The sequence below is a fragment of the Neopsephotus bourkii genome, unplaced genomic scaffold, assembly GCF_033783945.1.
Source record: "Neopsephotus bourkii isolate Nb327-2 ecotype Australia unplaced genomic scaffold, CSIRO-AGI_Nbou_v1 NB_1373, whole genome shotgun sequence".
Taxonomy (NCBI): Eukaryota; Metazoa; Chordata; class Aves; order Psittaciformes; family Psittacidae; genus Neopsephotus; species Neopsephotus bourkii.
This window is the reverse complement of record NW_026901852.1, coordinates 5,860,773-5,878,442: the sequence shown is the minus strand read 5'-3', so window position 1 is coordinate 5,878,442 and position 17,670 is coordinate 5,860,773. Positions and strand designations below refer to the sequence as shown.

Genomic DNA, 17,670 nt, shown 5'->3' with positions numbered 1-17,670 from the left:
GGGCCGCGTGCCCTTTAGGACGTGGCTGAATGTAGGGAAACATGGGGTTTCATCAGGACAGGAGACACCACAAGGCTGCTCTTGCAGCCTTTAGCAGACACCGTAGGTGGGAGAAGGCTTAGGAAACAGGGCACCCTCTATTTTGGTGCTACTCTTTAATCACTAGCTGGAGAAGAGCACCAGTGCGGAGTCCCATGTAGATGATCTGCCTGTAGGAGGGACATTTAGGACAATGCTATCCATGTCTTGCCCAAGTTGGCTTTGTTTGGAGTCACTCATTAGTCAGGCAAAGCTTTCAGCGTTTGAACCTGAATGTCACTTTCTTCCCTGACAAAGGGCCAAGCTAAGAGGAGCCAAAGGCTTCACCACTGGTTAGAAGGCAAGCCAGGGGTTACTCAGAGCCAAGACGCACGAGATCCTGGCTCCTCAGCAAACGTAATCTGCCTCCTGTTGTTTTCCCCATGGAGTCACGGCGGGGTGAGGAGGATGTGCTGGTGACAGATGGCTGACACGACTCACTGAGTGCTAAGGGTGACTGGGCTGTGACTCAGCAAGTGTTTGGTTTCAAGAGCTTGGGAGCATGTGCTTTTACACTGGTAACGGTGGCCCTCGCTGGCTCTCCTGGAGGACTGGGCATGGGCTGCCATGTGAAGCCTGTGCCTGCCGTCCTCTATGGGAGGAAAGCAGGCACACGTGGCCCATTGAAGCAGAAAGTCAAGCTCCTAATTACTGTTTACATTGGTAAAGGACAATGTTTGAGTGTGTATAAATGTATGACCTGGCAGTGGTGCTCAGGTGTCCTACTGGCCTTCAGAAAGGAAACCATTCAATATCCTGGCCTAAAATAATGATCATCTTGCTTGGAGGGAGTAGGACTTGGAAAACTTCTTTTGCAGTAGAGTCACTAGAGGGGGACAAAGACCTAGTCTGGGTACACATCACTCTACCAGCTCCCTCGGTGCAGCTGTGGGAGACACCTAGAAAAAGCAGAGATGGCCCTTGTCTGCTTCGGACTTGAAGGTGTCCAAGTGCTGCAACACCCTTCTGGATGCTGAGAACCAGCAATGTATTGGGGAACCAAAGCACTCCGCTCCCCAAGAAGCAGGGTAGCGCATGCATGGTCATGGGTAGTTGAGCAGCCTTTATGTTGGCTCTTCCAGCATACCTCCCCACCTAGGGCCAGCCTGTCCATAGCTGGCTGGAGCTTCCAAGGCTAAATTCCAGTCATTGCACAGCACAAGACAGTGGCACCTGGGTGGACAGCCCAGACAATCATGTATGTTCACAGGCATATACTCTTGTTCTCCTTTCTCTTATGAGCGGGGAAGAGCTGAATTCTCAGGTCTGGATAGGTGCCAGGTGTTGCTGTTATCTCTGTGTGTTAAAGACGTCATGGAAACACTGGAGGACTTGCACAGAGTGTACCTGAGTGCATCCCACACACGTGCAGAGAGCTGACAGAAGTGGCCATGGCAAGCAGCAAGGCAGTGTTTGCAGCTCACATATTGACCTGAAGGGCTTAAAAGCCACTACACATTCTCCCCTGGCGAAATGTCGACCAGAATGACTCATGCAAATGGATCGTGATACGCAGCCCTCAGCCCAGCCAGGCTGTGCGGGGAACCAAGACACTCCCATTTTCTCCCCTCCAGCATAACTTCCCTGACCAGAGCCAGGACTGAGCCATTTTGGCTCTGACTGGAGCTGGTCAGAACATGTTTTTCTCTTCTTCTCTTTTCCCCTCCTTTACCCTTTGGAAAATGTTGACATTTTAGCAAAGGGCTGAAAACCCAAACCCTGAATATTTTCCATTGGAAAGTGCTGGGGGGAAAGGGAGGAGAATAATCCCCAAAATGCCAACAATCAAATCTCTTTTGCTTTTAAGGCTTTTGGGTTTATTTGAAGGACAGTGAACACCTTCTGTGAAAATATCTGTTCTCTCAAGCCCCATTTTTTTTACTAGGCAAGTGTTCCAGCTGGCATCCTTTCCACTGGTGATGGTTTGGACTTTCTCTACATCTAATTCTGGAAATGACCTGAAGAAAACTTAATTGATTTGATTGGAATATAAGGCACAAATGATACTCCCACAGCACAAATGATACTCGCTTGGTATTCTCAGTATCAGGAGAATATAACCTGATATTCTGCCTTTGACAACACTGCAAACATCTCAAGCAAGTTTGGGACCTGGTCTCTGGAGACATTGCACTTGCCTCAGACCTCAGAGCACATTCCTGAAGGGAATCTACCTGTCACAAGATCACATTAAAGGCTGTGAAGGAAAAAATATGTACTGCTAGGTGCATTGCCTGTAAATATTCCTTGACTAATAGACAGCACAGAAACACTTACAAAGCACTTTGTTCTGATGTCTTCAGCTGATTTAGATGTCTGTCTGAATTGTAATGTAGACCTGGAACATCTGTTTCATCTCGTCTTTGCACATCCCTCTGCTTTCCTGTAAGTTAAAAGTAAAAAAGGGACAGTGTTAGCATAACAGAGCACTCACATTTGTAGGAGATGAGTTCTGCCCTCAAACTTTTACTAAATGTGGCTAATAGCAGGTTAGAGTTTAAAAAAGGAAAGATCTGAAAACGGGCATACCCTGGTCATACAGAAATTCAGGCTTCAAGCTAACAGAAGCTTTCAAAACAACAGCAGAGGGAAGTTCAGAATAGCCTCCAAAGAGGAACAATGGGAATAAAACCTGTTTGAACACATTTCTTTCTCAGTTGTGGGATACGACAGCAGAGTAGATTCAATGACCCAGAGGTCCCTTCTAATCTGTTGCACCTCTTCCCCCATTTTTTTTGCACACTGAATCAGTTATTCTTTAGCTTCTCTCTGCTATAATCTAGCAATTGCACTGCTGCACATTGCCCAGATCTAGCACAGGTCTCTGTCCCTGTCACCTCCAGGCTTTTCTGAACTAGCCACCTGTGGTTGAATTAAATCAGTGCCAAAGAAGAGGCGTATTTGGCGCCATCAAATCTCTGTGTTTTATTTCCTTTTCTGTTTAAGAACATCTCCCCATCATGATTAAAGCTTATAAAGCAGTGGGTTTAGAAATAATGGTGCAAAATCTCAGTTTTAGACCTCACCTTTATCAGCTGGGGACAACTAAGTTGCATATTGATAAAGGGAAGAGGCACTAAATGGCTCTGGTAATGCAGTGACAAGAAACACAGAGCTCCCAAGGACCTGCATTGGTGCTGTATGTCCTTTGCCATCATTTTTCAAGGTAAGTAACCAATTTTTCACTTGCAGAACTCTACTTTTGAGTTAATAAAGTCAGAAGATCAAGAGCTTTCATCCCTCACCTTGGAAACACAACTGCATGCAAGAAGCCACAGCAGATAGATACCCTAAAAGTAGCCATCCAGACGTGAAGAGCTGTAACTAGCCATTGGAAACCCATACACACATAGCTGGGGTGTAGCTATATGACTTGCCAAAGGCTGAGATGTCTGTGCTCCTGTTGGTGCTAAAGGGGCAGATGCAGAAACAAGGAGAGTCCAAGTAAGGAGACAAAGGGTCAAACGAATCACCCTGTCCCTGTGTGAAATGTAACAACTGGGAGGGCAAACAAATTAAGCTAGGGCTTGTGACTGTTAACATTCAGGAAACATGTTCCACAAATCCAGCTTTCCAAGAAAAATCCGATTCTAGCTTCCTTCTGGTAATTTAAGGAAGCAACAATCTGTTCATACGGCCCTCAGATCAGGCTGGCACAGGGACTGGATCTGCCAATAACACTGAAGAACAGCTCTTGTGGGGCAGAGCAGTGGTACTCCCCATGCACCACTCTGCTCCCAACTGGGGCAAGGTGAGAGGCTACCCAGGCAGAGCACATGGACCTCTCCCTTGTGTTTCCTTAGCATTTGCCTTTGTTGGATAGGGATGTTAGATGGTGCCTCTTGCCCCTGGACACCTCTTTAGTGTCCATTTACAGACCTGTTGTCTGTGAATTTGTCTGATCCCACTTTGAGCCTGCTGATGCTGTCTGCCTCAGTAGCCAGCATCTTCCAGAAGTTCTCTACTTAACGTGATGTGATTTCTTTAATCTGTTTTAAACTTGTTTTCTCCCAGTTCCACCGAGTGCTCCCTGCTCTACTGTTGGCCACTAATAGCTCTGCATTCATCTCAGCCATCCTCGTTTTGTGAACGCAGTCCTTAATCACCAGAAAAACAGCCAAGAATTGCGATATTGGGTTGCTCAGCTCACTTCCATCCCCGTCGCTTGCTGACCTGCCCGGAGTGGTTCTGTGCCTGGAGCACTCTGGCCCTTACCAAACTCAGAGGGGAGCAGGACGACAGCAGAGCAAATGGAGCGCAACTTCCTTCCAGTGCTCGAGTGCCTACGCAGCTGCGCACGGGTGACGCAACGGGTCCGTTCCTGTGGTCAAGAGCTGGATGCTGATGGTCCTGTCCCTGCCCTGCAGGGGGCTGCAAAGCAGCAAGCAGGATTTGGGCAGGGTAGGCTGGCAGCCCCGGCGGGGGAGTCAGGGGCATCTTCCAAAGTGGCTTTAATTAATGAGCACATGTGCAGCGAGAAGAGTTACAGCATCCCACTCAAATTGTTGACTTGGAGCCGCTTCTGGAGACAGCCGTATTCTGCTCATTAGGAAAGAGCTTTTTTGCAATGCCCTTGGATAGGATGGCTCTTGGATTGCACCACGAGATCAAGTCCACGTACGGGCTGCCTGCCTTTCGGCTGCCAGCTCCAAGAGGGTTGTTTTTCTTGTCTTCTCATTCTCAAGGAGTGCTCAGCCAGATGGCCTGTTTTCGAATGCACTGTGCGTTGGTTGGATGTGTGTTTGGAGAGTCTGCCAGCTTCACGAGAAGGAAGAAAGAGCAAAAGAAAGGGAAAAAAGCGCCATTTGGTATCTATCTCTGGGGCCCAGCCAGAGTTGAGGCTCTGTTTGAAGAAGGGGGGAGTCTTAAGAAAGAAACTCTAGACAAAATTAAAAGCTGGAAAAACTTTCAAGCTTGACAGACTGGGAGACTGAAGTTCTGTGCAACATCCATCCACTACCTGGCTCCCTTGCAAACATGTAGCAGACTCCTTCAAGATCAATAGTAAGAGCAAGCACAAGCACCAAGTGTTTGCCTCGCTGTCCTCCCAGCACACTTCACCTATGGGCTGGCATGTGGAGAGATGACCCAGCCATTCTGCTCACCAAGGCTGGGTACCACTGCCTGTGGCCTCTGGGGTTCTGCTCTCAGTTCACCAGCACGCAGCCCGAACACATCAGCCCGGAACGAGGAGCTGCAGTTGATCAGTATGAAATCACCATCACTAGCTCCCAAAGAAGCTCGCCTTAATTTTACTGCAGGCCAATGTCGTTTTCTTGCAGCCCCTCCATGTTCACTTCCCAGAAATACCTTCTGTTGATCTGGGGCAGCAAATAAACACAGCCCAAACCAGAGCAACGGCTTTTTCCAGCACTCATTGGCAAATAATTTGAACCTGACGAGAAAAATCTGTGGTTGAAGGGAAGGGGGAAGTTTTGAAGTTTGGGTGGATTGTGCTCGGCTTTCTTTTTTAACTAGATGTCGTGTTGTGGTAAAAACACATTGTTCCAAGCAGCAGGAGGAGGTCTTGTTAAGAAGAGCCGGAGAAAGCCACGTTTGTAACCATCCCCGCTGGCTGTCACGCCACTGCGCCTTACAAGCAGGCTTCAGCACTGAACCCATGGCACAAAGAGGATGGTTGCGGGAGCATGTGGGTGCCTGCAAACCCCCTGTCTCTGCTGGGTGCATCATATGATTTTCAGTGAAATGATGAGGATTCAGGGGCCCAGGGTGAACGGTGTGTCCATGGCAACAGTGACTGGGCTATGGGTTACACACTGCAGACAGCAGGGGCAAAGGGGCTCTTCTCACACAAGCTGTGGGCCACACATCTCTGTTGGTATCTGCAGCCTGTGGTAGGCACCTGCAGCCTTCCAGAACTGCCCGACTGGCACTGCACAGTGTCCAGGACACATTCAGGGTTCCTTTCACAGCAGTGGCAAAGAGCATTTGCAGTCCCCAGCATGTAAAGAGCAGGACCCTTCCCTGCATGCAGAGAAACATCAGCAGCCAGTGGCAAACTGGACTCTGACACTGAGACTTGGTGGTGCAGATGCTGCCCTGGAAGTGAAGGAGGATCTGACAGTTCAAGACAAGGACTATGGCATGCAGATACATTTCTGCATGGGTAGGAAGGCTGCACGATGAGATCACCTCAATTCCTACTCTGAATTGGTAAACTATTTACCAATTTTGGTAAATCTTCCCAGCGTAAGAAACCCAGGCTGCAGTACCTACAGTCACAGCTAAAATCATTACAAGGGGTTGGATTTTCTGCCTGCCAGAAAACAAGGTGGGAAAATCCAACAGGAAGTTTTTGAGGGCTCATTAAACCATTCAGGCAAGTGCCTGATTGTCACCAAGTGCCACGTCATGGAACTGGTAAAGGAAGGATTTCTGTCTTTAAGCATACAGAAAATTCAGGGGTCCAGGAGCCATAAGACTGGGCTTTGCCACAGCCAAATGAACTGCTTTAGGCTTGTTACTGCACCTCTTGGCACATGGAAACAGTAATTACCACCGTGTTCACATGAGTACGGTTGGGATGAGGTAGCTGCATGGTTACAGAGGTCCTTGGTGCACTTTGGGTGGGAGATCAGCTGGAAACAAACTCACCCAAGCTGCATGGCTGTGTCAGACCCCAATACTAATGTGTTAGTTTTCATGTGCTTTATCTCATTGCTGCAGTGCTGCCTGACCCCTGGACCAGCGCACCTCCAGGACACACACAGTGGCCTTCAGGCAGGAGCTGGCAGGCCAGTCTGAGAAAACCTTTTCCTCTAAGCTATCTGCTGGCTGTCATTACATAGCTAGCATTGTTTAAGGAGGGGAAGCTACAGGGATTGCCCAAACATGGGAGTTTGGAAATGCATGTACTGTAAAGAGGGGGGAGGCTTGCCTTCTAGCACCAGTCCTGGCTGCTCTGTGTATAACTATTTTAGCCAGTCTGTACCTGGATGGGAGATCTCTGACACTGAGAAAGTCTCCGCTCCCAGCTAGGCAGAGGTCAGTACACACCTCAATATGGCATATTGATGTATTGTGTTGTCCATTATGAACAACAGTGAGTGTGGCTGCACCCGAGTTCAGCAGCACCCACTGAGGTACTGTGGAGGATGGCTCTGATTAAGCAGCAGAGCAACTCATTTAGGCACCATCCTCCTTCAGTTCCTCAAGGCTTTGAGAGGGAGTGAGCTCCCCAGCTCAGTTATAAAATGGCCAACAATCTCCCCTTCCTCCATGCGTGGCCTCACTCTGTACCCAGAAGCTTTCAGAGCACGTTTTTAACTTCATTTGAAAAGTAATGTTGCTACCAAGAAGAGATGATGGGGAGCACACAGAGCTTCTGTTTCCCAGTTGCCAGGCAAAACTTTCTGCACTGCATCTCCAAACAACAGGAGATGACACGACAGGCAGAGGACAGAGTTGGACATCAGTAGCAAGAATGTGATGATTGAAGCTGGAGAGACGGTTTAAATTTAGAGCCTAAGTATACAGAGTGGATGGTGCTTGAGAACCACACTGCTTATGTTGACAAGCCTATGCAGGCCAGGCATGGAGCCAGTCCTGTTCTTCTGGAGTGTCTCACTCACATCCATTCTCAGTCCATGAGCTTCCCATGATTTTATTGGTGGTCCATATCTCCTGTAGACCATATGTTTGACATTACTGGGGAAAGCAGAGGTCAGAAAGATTAGAACTCCTTTTGAAGTTAAGGGAAGGAAAATCTAGCAAATGACTTATGGCTGGAAGTAGCTCTATCATTCAAATGCAGAGACCCATCTGACACATGACTGGAGTTGGATGTAAGGACAAAGATGGTTGCTTTAAGAAATCCTGGTCAAAGTTAAAATGAAAAGCAACAGAGCACATGTTCAAGAAATCAAACTCTAAGACCCAAATTCACTTCAATGCCACACTGACTGGCTTTTAGTCTGTGACTGCATGGTAGTTCCCAGTCTGTTTTCAAAAAGCACATGCACATACACACACATACAAGTAAATACAAAATATGTAGCTGTTATTCACACATGATTTCTTGGCAGGCATTTTGCCACGACTTTAGCAAGGCTTAACACTGTCTACCACAATATTCGTGTATTCCAGTTAGGATGTTATGGTCTGGATGGATGGACTAGCAGCAGGTAAAAAAACTGGTTTAGATGGTCAGGCTGAGAGAGGAGTGGATGTGTGTTGTGCTCTACCTGCAGGCTGGCAACAAGTGGGGTACTGCAGGGGTCTATCCTGGGCCCTGTCCCGTTTAAACACCTTTAGCATTTGTCTGGATCTTGTTCATCAAGTTTGGAGACAACATCAAAGTAGCAGGGGGCAGTCGATATGCTTGAGTGCAGGGTTGCCATTCAGAGGACCCTAGGCAGGCTGGAAGAATGGACTGATAGGAACCTTATGAAATTCACCAAGGACACATGGGAAGGAAGCGCCCTTGCAGCAGTATAGGCTGCAACTGATGGGCAGAGGAGCAGCTCTGCAAAAATGATTTGAGTATCCAGGAAGAAAGCAAGCCAAAGGCACTCTGGCCTGTATTAGCAGAGTCACAGCCAGGAGGTCGATAGATTGACCAGTGTGTTTATCCCCTTTCCCTAGGTACTCAGATGGCAACTGCAAAACTGAACCCAGTTTTGGACTCCCAGTGCAAGAAAAACCTTGACATATGGGACCAAGTTCAGCAGACACCACCAAGATGGTTGGGGGCCTAAGTGCTATGAGGAGAGGCTGATGGTAACTGGGCTTGTTTGGTGTGGAAGACAAATGGTTTTGCAGGGGACAAACAATGGCCTGACAGCTCCTACATGGAGGCTATCATGAAGATAGAGCCAGGCTCCTCATGATAGTGCATAGTGGGAGGACAAGAGACAATGGACATAAATTAAAGACATTCAGGCTGGCAATAAGGAAAAGCGTTTTCACCATGAAGACAGTCAAGTATTGTTCTCATCTTATAGCTGACTTTCTCCTTCCTGTTCAGTCTGGAGAAGGCTGCATGGAGACATCATAGCAGACTTCCAGTACCTGAAGGGGGGCTATAGTGATGCTGGGGAGGGACTCTTCATTAGGGACTGTAGTGACAGGACAAGGGGTAATGGGTTAAAACTTAAACAGGGGAGGTTTAGATTGGATATAAGGAAGAAATTCCTTACTGTGAGGGTGGTGAGGCACTGGAATGGGTTGCCCAGGGAAGCTGTGAATGCTCCATCCCTGGCAGTGTTTAAGGCCAAGCTGGACGAGGCCTTGGGGTGATATGGTTTAGTGTGAGGGTGAGATGATTGGCCAACCACTCTGCATGAGTAGAAACCACTCAATCAAAAGTCACAATGAATCATTTGCAAAAAGATTTGTTTGTATAAAACAATTCACTGACAGTTTTAGACTAACAAATAGTTGAGCAAAAGTCTGTTCTTCACAGCCTGACAAGGAATGCAATTTCAGTGAATTTATTACCCACTTGCACACCAGTTTTCCTCACTGCCCAGTAAACTGAAAGCTCTCTTCCCCCATTGAGGGCTGTCATCTCTACATGAAAAAGAATGAGAAGACCAAAACCCAAAGCAGCTAGAAATATTTCTTTGATTATTATTATGGCATCTTCGGACTGAAAACTCAGATTGCTTCACTGCTGTTAGTTAATTAAGCCTAAAAACACTCATGCCAGGAAGTTTGATATCATCACCCCTTTTTACAGATGGGAGAGAACAAGACATAAGATTCACTCAGGGCTGCTGAGTGAATGAAGGGCCAATCCAGAAATAAAACCTGGGAATCCTGGCTCAGAGTCTTCTCTTGCAATCTCTAGACAAAGCTTCTTTCCTGTAAAAATCCATCTAAGCTCTTCATAGAATAATGAGAGCCAATTTATTTCCTCACTTGTTAACAATGAAATCTGACAGGCTTTGTAGTCAGGATGCTGCAGCCCAGTTAGGGGACCAAGGCTCTTCCCCATGAGGGGAGGCCTGGAATGTCAGTCTTTAGGTGGCTTAGCAGGGGCATGGTTCCAGCTGCCAGGTACTTGAACTCCTGCCCAAATCCCTGTGGCAAAGCTTTAGGGAAGAACTGGGATATAAATGACCAAAGTGACCTGCCAGAAATGTTAGGGAAGGATTTAGACAAATGGCAGCTGGTTTTGTAATGATAACACTTTGCCCTTGTTGGCACTTAAGAGGTAACGAAAGAACATTTACCTGCCACTGTATCAGGTTGGTTTCTCTTTTCTTTCTATTTCATTTGCCTATGAACCACTTCAGAGAGCTGAAAAACCTCTGAAACACAGGCAAGTTCCCGGCAGCACTTCAGCTGTGCCCCTCAGTTCTGCCTTCTTCAGTTCCATCAGGTCCAGAGCACACAAAGTTCCTAAGGGCTTACAGCTCACGAGCAGTGACTTGCGCTACCTTGGGATATGTAGGAAGGTAATGAGTCATGGACTTCTCTACCTTCTCTGCCCAGGGCAAATGGCTCACCATCCTCTCTGTCATCACTTCCAGGGTTTCTTCAGAGGCCAAGAAACGGAGACATGAAGAGCTCCACAAGTGCTGACCATCCAATATTTTGAAACTAACGACTCTGAAGATTGCTCAGCACCTTTTAACCACAGGACATTGCATTTGAAACTGGAGCATCCCAAACTAGGGGATGCGTGTAACTGTGCCATACTTGCTCAGCATCACATGAAACAGGCTCTGGCAGAGGAGAGGCACACTCAAGATTTCCACATTAAAAACCCTGTACTTTTTCTGCTCTGATGTCTTTTCTTTTTTGCAAAGCAGTACAAGAAACACTATTCCCACAGAGCTTCTGGGGAAATCCCGCATGCCCTCTGTGTTGCTGCCTTCAGCTTTTGGCTATAGGAAAGCTTCCTGCAGGGTAGAGTTGAGGACACTGATCATGATGTACAGAAACCAGAAGAGGGGAGGGAGGGTCCCTCTTTTACAGTAAATCCTTGGGGAATATGGAAGCTCATCCTCCCTGTCTCTCCAGTGCCATCTGCCCCATCTCTACCAAGTCTCCAAGCTCAGGTCCAGTAGGTGGCATGTTTGAATGGACTAAACATCTGGAAATAGTTTGCTATTTGCAGTCCCCTCCCTCAAAGCTCCATTTGTGGTTACACGTGGTTAACAAATCACTTCTTTGGTCCCAGATGTTTGCTGTGGCCCTTCCCTTTCCCTCGGGGGCATTTTTAGCCACCAGTACAGAGTGTGCATCACCTCCTGCAGTGAGGCAGACTGACAGAAAACAATGGCAGGAAAGCCTCTGACTTGACATTTGGGGCCAAATCACCTAGCCTCTGGCTACCCATGTCCCTTGGTCCAGCAGTGTCTTGGTGACCTAGGAAGTAGAATTTCATATACATCTTCCCCTAGAGGAGAAGTAAAAATGTGAAAGAGGTAGATGCAACCCTTCTAAGGTTGCAAACTCAGCCGAGGTCTGGGGAGGGTGGTGGTAAAAAGAGAGAACAGAGAGAAGAAGGGAAAACACAGAGAAGAGCACTTGTGTCTATCAAAGCAAAACTAAAAGGTCTGGGGAACAAAGGAGGTTGGCTTTGGCTTTGGCTCAAGATCAAAGCCTGGAGGTAGCTGTGGCTTTCTGAACTTCTAGCTAAAAGTATCAGAAAGAGGCTCCTGTTTTAAAACACTGATGGTAGTGGGAGCTGCTTGCAAGGGGCCAAAACTGCAGAAAGAGTTGAGACTCAAGGATGCGAGCCTTCCCATCACCCTGATTTTCACTTGGAGGGGGAGAGAGGTTGGTGGGATTCAAGTCTCACATAACAGGGAAGACAATTTAGGCTATACTACCTCAATGGCTTCAGAAAGACCAAGAGCAAACACAACCACAACTGCCTATCTGGTTGAAGCAGGGTCAGGGGAAGCTGCAGAATAGGGAAGGGGCTAATTCTTCACCAAGCTGTGTTTTCAATGGAAACATGCATTGGCAAGAAAGGAGAGTTCAGCTGAAGCCTAGAACATGAAATTGAGCAAGTGGCTTTCTAAGGAAAAGCTAAAGGAGAAGTTCCACAACTTGTTCCACTGTAGCAAATCACAGCAAGACATTGCAGCCATGAAGAAGGGAGTCAGGTTAATCTGTAATTAAGAAGGGACTTGATACTCTGCTGAACTACAATTTGTGTAATTGTTGTACAGACAACTGTTTTCTTGAGGGCATCTACCTCTTTCAAATGTAGATGAGAATGACTGAGGACATTCTCAAGAGAGGATAGCTTTCCATGGTGTTGAATCTTTACCCAGAAGCCACGCCAGCCTTCTATTCATTCACAAATGGCCCAGTCTGTCAATCACTTACCATGCAGCCTGGCCATGGAGATAAATTGCTGGGATTGATAGGTTAGGAAGCACTAGGTATGGTAACTAGGATCAGTGGTAACTAGGATCAGTTGAAGCAGCCACTTAAGAAGCTTCTTGGGGTGATAGACATGCACCCATTTCAGGAGTTTCACAGTTCAATACAGTTGGGATTCAATTATTTCTCTCTCTGAATTTCTCACATACCAAAGGCTTCTGGCAAAGAAACAAGGAGAAGGGCTCAGCTAACCCAGGAGTAGCTGGTTTTTATGTCTCTTTGCATCTTGAGACACGGGACACTTTTACACATTAGTACGTTGGTGTCTCACCGTGGCTTGGCTGGGATCAATGGCAGATGGCATAGTGGCTTGTCCAGCAGAAGGACTAACAATACCAGAAAATGTCTTCTGTGGCCAGTGAAGCTGTGGCAGAGACCACTGCAGCTGTTCATGCTAACAACCCACAGATAATACAACCAACCAATAGGAAGGCTACTGTAAATTCATCAGGCAAATATAATTCAACCATCTGAAGAACAGCTTGACTAATGAAAAGGTTATCTGTGAATAATCCCAGAAGGATGATAACACGTTGGAAAAACTACAGAGAAGAGATACTGGGCTGATTAAAGGACTAGAAACCATGCCTTACAGTGGAAGGCTCCAGGAGCTCAATCTGCTTGAACAAATATCAGGTGAAGGGTTAATCTGATCAACAGTCTCTCACTGCCAATATAAAAGCAGAGGTCTGATGAAGGAGGGTTGCTCAAACTGGCAGACAAATAGATAAAACAATGGTAGAGAACTGAAATTGGACAAATACTGGTTAGAAAAGATCCCATGCTTTTTCAGAAGTGAGAGTCATTAAGCAGTTTAAGTAAGGCTTCTCATGGATCACTCCATTCACCAGCAATTTGTAAAGCAAAAAAACCTCTCTGAAATCTCTAATTCCAAGAAAAAGCGAGTCGGTGTGATTCTGCAGCCTATGGTATTTAGGAGCTCAGACTTGTGATACCACTGGCTCCTTCTCACTTTGCAATCTCTGAACCAACTCAGAACTGGCAACAGAAGGTAAGGTGCTGAACACAGGGATACACCAATTGTGAGTGTTATTCAGCAAGGTTTAATTAGTGTGTTTGTAGTGACTGAGGAGATCAATGGAAAGACTCCTAGTGAAGACATCACCTTGAGGAAATCACTGCCCGCAAGACACACCTTCCCTCCCTTTGTTCTTCAGGGAGCAAAATCCTCTATGCATATGTCTTTTTCCCCTTGCCATGCCTCTTTCCTTTTGCCTTCCACCAGTGAAAGCAACTTAGCACTAACTCAGGACAGATTTGTGAGGTTTAACTCACTAATGATTGCACAGTGCTTTAGGAGCCTCATTTGGGAGACCCAGCCTGTTTATGTGCCATCCTACTCACTTATTCCCTTAGACAAATGGAGGGAGGCACTTGCATCCTCATATCTGGCAGCTACTACAATAACAACCTTAAAAATAGATTTTGGCAGAGAACTAAAAAAATTAAAAGTGTCCTAACTTTGAAGGCTACAACAAGGATTAGACAAGGCTGCTTGATCTGGTAACTCACAGGGAAATCAGTAGTTCCTTCACTCATGACTATCATTCATTGAATAGAGAGAGTCACTGCATGAACCATTCCCAGTTCCATGTAACTTAAAGGAAAAAAAAGCCACTGTTCTTGTGGCCAAATGCAAAGTCACTCTTTGGATCATGGGATAATGCCATAAGGGTTTTGTCTGATTCCTTTAAGAGAGGAGGTTTTCATATCGGTGAAAAAGGCAGGTCAGCAGATCAGTTCAGCCTCCACTCCATCACCAGATTTCACCTCTAAAATCATAACAAAAGCTGCCAGGAGGGAAACAGGCCCACTGCTCAGCTGCCTTTCTTTGTGTGTCTGCTTGAAACCAACCTTGCAGAAAGCTCGTAGCCTCTAGACTGAACACTAGTCAAGCTGAAATAAATATGAATCTACAATGGTTAGGATGCTGAAGAACTAACAGTTGGCAGTGTGGTCATGGAAGAGAAGAGAGGGAGTAGTGAAGACAGAAGTCCATGTGTGTGGATTCCTTTGACAGTGGGTTTGCTTTGCCTAAGTATAGTAATTCCTTGTACTTTTATAAAGCTTTTCCTCCAAAGACCTCCAAATTTCTTAGAGATAAAACTGTCCTTATCTTAGAGATGTCAAGCAGTACAAACAGGGGAATGTAACTGCCCTTATCTCAGAGGTACCAAGAGGTACAGAGAAAATTAACTACTTGAGACCACACAGAAGGACTGCCTATTGTAACACACTTAACTAAAAGACCTAAACTGTAGATCTCATGCCAACTACTGCTAATGGGAAGAGATATGATTCCATCTGCTCCCTGGAATGGCTATAGCAGTTGATGAAACTTTAAGTATCTAAGGTTCAATAGGATGAGGTTAAAATCTCAGCCCAATATCTTAATGCTTTGTTTTAGCTGAAACTCCCTCCACAAAACTCACTGAAATCAGTGGGAAACCTCTCAAGGATGCCAATGAACTTAAAAGAAAGCCATACAGCTCAAGGTCCAGGCCTTGGTGGCTACCACTTTGTTTTGGGAGCTCCAGTTTAGATTTTCAGAACAGTTCAGGTGCAGGTACCTACCCACTGCCAGGACCGTCTCGTTCAGCCTGCTTGGGAATAGGTGTCATTCCCTGTGGGAGAGTCAGAGACTGAGGAGATGCAGCATTTCCTTAGTGACAACTCAACTCTGAGCCATGTATATGAGTCAATTGCACGTTTCCAAAGTGGCTGGAGTCCTAGCTGCAAATGTGTGTGCTTCCCCACTGACCAGGATTTCTGGATAGCCACAGTCAGAGTGGGAAATCCATCATTCTGCTCAAGAGCCTCACCAACTCCTACCTAACTCCTGTTGATCAGTCAGTGAGTTACAGGCTCCTTCTGATACAGGAGCAACCTCACAAGAAGCAAGGCAATGAACACAGTGTCAGAGAAGGCAGCTACACCACCCTCCTGTTAAGCGGAGATTGCGACAGAGTTATGGAAGATCACACACCCCTTCCATTGCCAATCACAGTTGTTCCTTCTCTTGAAGTCAGAACTGATCAAAGGGCCTTTGCTCTTTGTTGCATTTCACACTGTTTGACCTTTCTGCTCAGGAGTTCTAAGGGTGAGAAAATGAAGCCAAGATTGGCAACTGGTAGATTTGCTTAAAAAGGTTAAATGATAAATTGCATCTGACTGAGTGAACCCAGGAGGCCTGCAGCAATTCAGCCTCTCTAAATCCTGGGATTTTATTGAAAGGGGTATAGCTGAATCTGATATGAACATATGCAGTAGGCAGAAATGAATGCCCTATTTCTAAGCTTACTCTGGTATTACCAAAGCCCTTGGATACATAAGGGCATACTGTCCATACAGCCTGGCACTCAGGAAGGGCCACTGACTGAGCTGCTATGGCTCTCACTGCCACTTACGGCTGAGTGTGTTTGACCACGGAATCATTCAGCTCCTTGTAAGTAGAGCTCATCACTGCTGTATCTGAGCATCTCTATGCAGGGCCAAAATCAGGATCTTTGAGGACTCGCTGGCAGAATTTGGTCACAGCAGCATTGCAGGAGTGTGCACCCAGGAGCATCATCTAGGCTCTTACAGAGCATCTGACAGCTCATGATATCAGTGCTGCCTAACACCAGGAGATTTGATGGGAAGAGGGAAGCCAACTGCAGAGAGACACGAGCAGGCAGCACCTTAACTCTCTCAATGAAGGAGATCTTTGCTCTTTGCTCTGACAGTCTTCTTGTACCATTCCTGGGAGGGACCACACAGAGCCCATTCCTGGGAAAGAGCCACCCAAGCATTTATAGCAGCTGGGGATGTAAGATACTGATGTGGCTGAAGAACGGGTTCGGATTCTTGTCAAGGTACCAGTCTCAGTGTGCTGCTTTCTGAAGACAATGCAGTGCTGGGTCCTGACTTCACATAAAAAGAAGGGGAAAAGGAATCACCAAAGAAGCCTGAACATGGGATGTTTTCCATAGGGAAAGTGGAAAAAAAACCCCAAAACCCAAACCCCAAACAAATAAATAAATAAAAAAAAATTGTTCACTGAGATGAAAATCTGAAACCCACTGAAACCCGTAGACTTTTCTAGGTAATTTACTAGATTTTTTAAAATAAAATAATAATAATATAAAAAAAAGACAGTAAAAAATGTTTACTTTTTTCCTCACCTTTCCTTTCTCCCCTTCCCCTTTTCTCCTGCACCACCACTGAAAAGGGGACAAGAGGAAAACTGACAATAAAGCCTGGGTCCCACAGGCTTCTGAGGAGAGTAATATGTTCTTTGTAGGAAGACTTTCAAAAAAGGTCCATGAGCAGCCCCACATCTTGACATCAGGCACATTGAGCTCCCCCCTCTGTACTCCCTGTTCTGCAGGGAAATCCATTTGCCCCTGGGGTTAAGTGCTTCAATTATTAATCCAGGTGTATAATCAGGGCTGAATACAGCCACGATGTGCAGCATGACTGCTCTCTCATCAAATGACTGGGAATGATCACCAAAAGGGCAGAGAAGGTGTGACCTCTTCACATTCCCATTTAACTCTGTTCCTAATTAAATTCCCTAAAGGCGAGTTGATCAGCATGAGACCTCCCATCGGACAGGTAAGTTGGTACCGAGGGGTCTTGTTCTCCTTGCTTTCCAATTATTATTTCATGAAAAATACATCAGTTCTAAAACGTCTGGAATGGATCCTGAGCTACATATGGAAGCGGATGGTTTGCCAGTGCTGGATGCTACCATAACATGTACATCACCATGCCTTTCTCAGTTGGTGACTAGTAGTTTGCAAAGTCTGGGTGAGCATGGAGTGATTTTACCAGACATGAGTGAGATGCTATGTAAAAGCAGTCGTATGGTGTTTGAGGTTTGTCTTTGTAACTGGCTCCAGCATTCAAATACACCTCCTCCCAAGCTGTTGTTTCCTACTCTGTACATAAATCTTCCATCCACTTAGCTTGAATTTTGTTTTTTTGCTATGAAAGACATTATAGATATGAGATGTGATTGCCTAGAGAGGGCAGGCAGATAATCTCAGTTGTAGAGTTATATTTTTCTGTGTTAGCTTTCCGGGTTTGCCCTTTAAAGATATGACAGTTGTATATAAGTGGAAGTAATTTAGCCCTGGAGGGGTGAAATTCTTTTTTAAGCTCTCCATGTAATCTTCATTTGTTATTGCAAAATGATCTCTAACCAGGAGCAACTGGGTCCAA

At 46.1% G+C, this 17,670-nt stretch overlaps 1 long non-coding RNA gene across 1 annotated transcript in view; it reads right to left on the bottom strand.

The window, feature by feature from the left end:
• LOC133219723 (uncharacterized) overlaps positions 1-17,670 on the bottom strand; it is a 35,731-nt gene that overhangs the window by 10,853 nt on the left and 7,208 nt on the right. Inside the window, exon 3 of the long non-coding RNA XR_009727493.1 lies at positions 2,224-2,461. This is a non-coding gene — a long non-coding RNA (uncharacterized LOC133219723). The remainder of the gene's footprint in view (positions 1-2,223; positions 2,462-17,670) is intronic.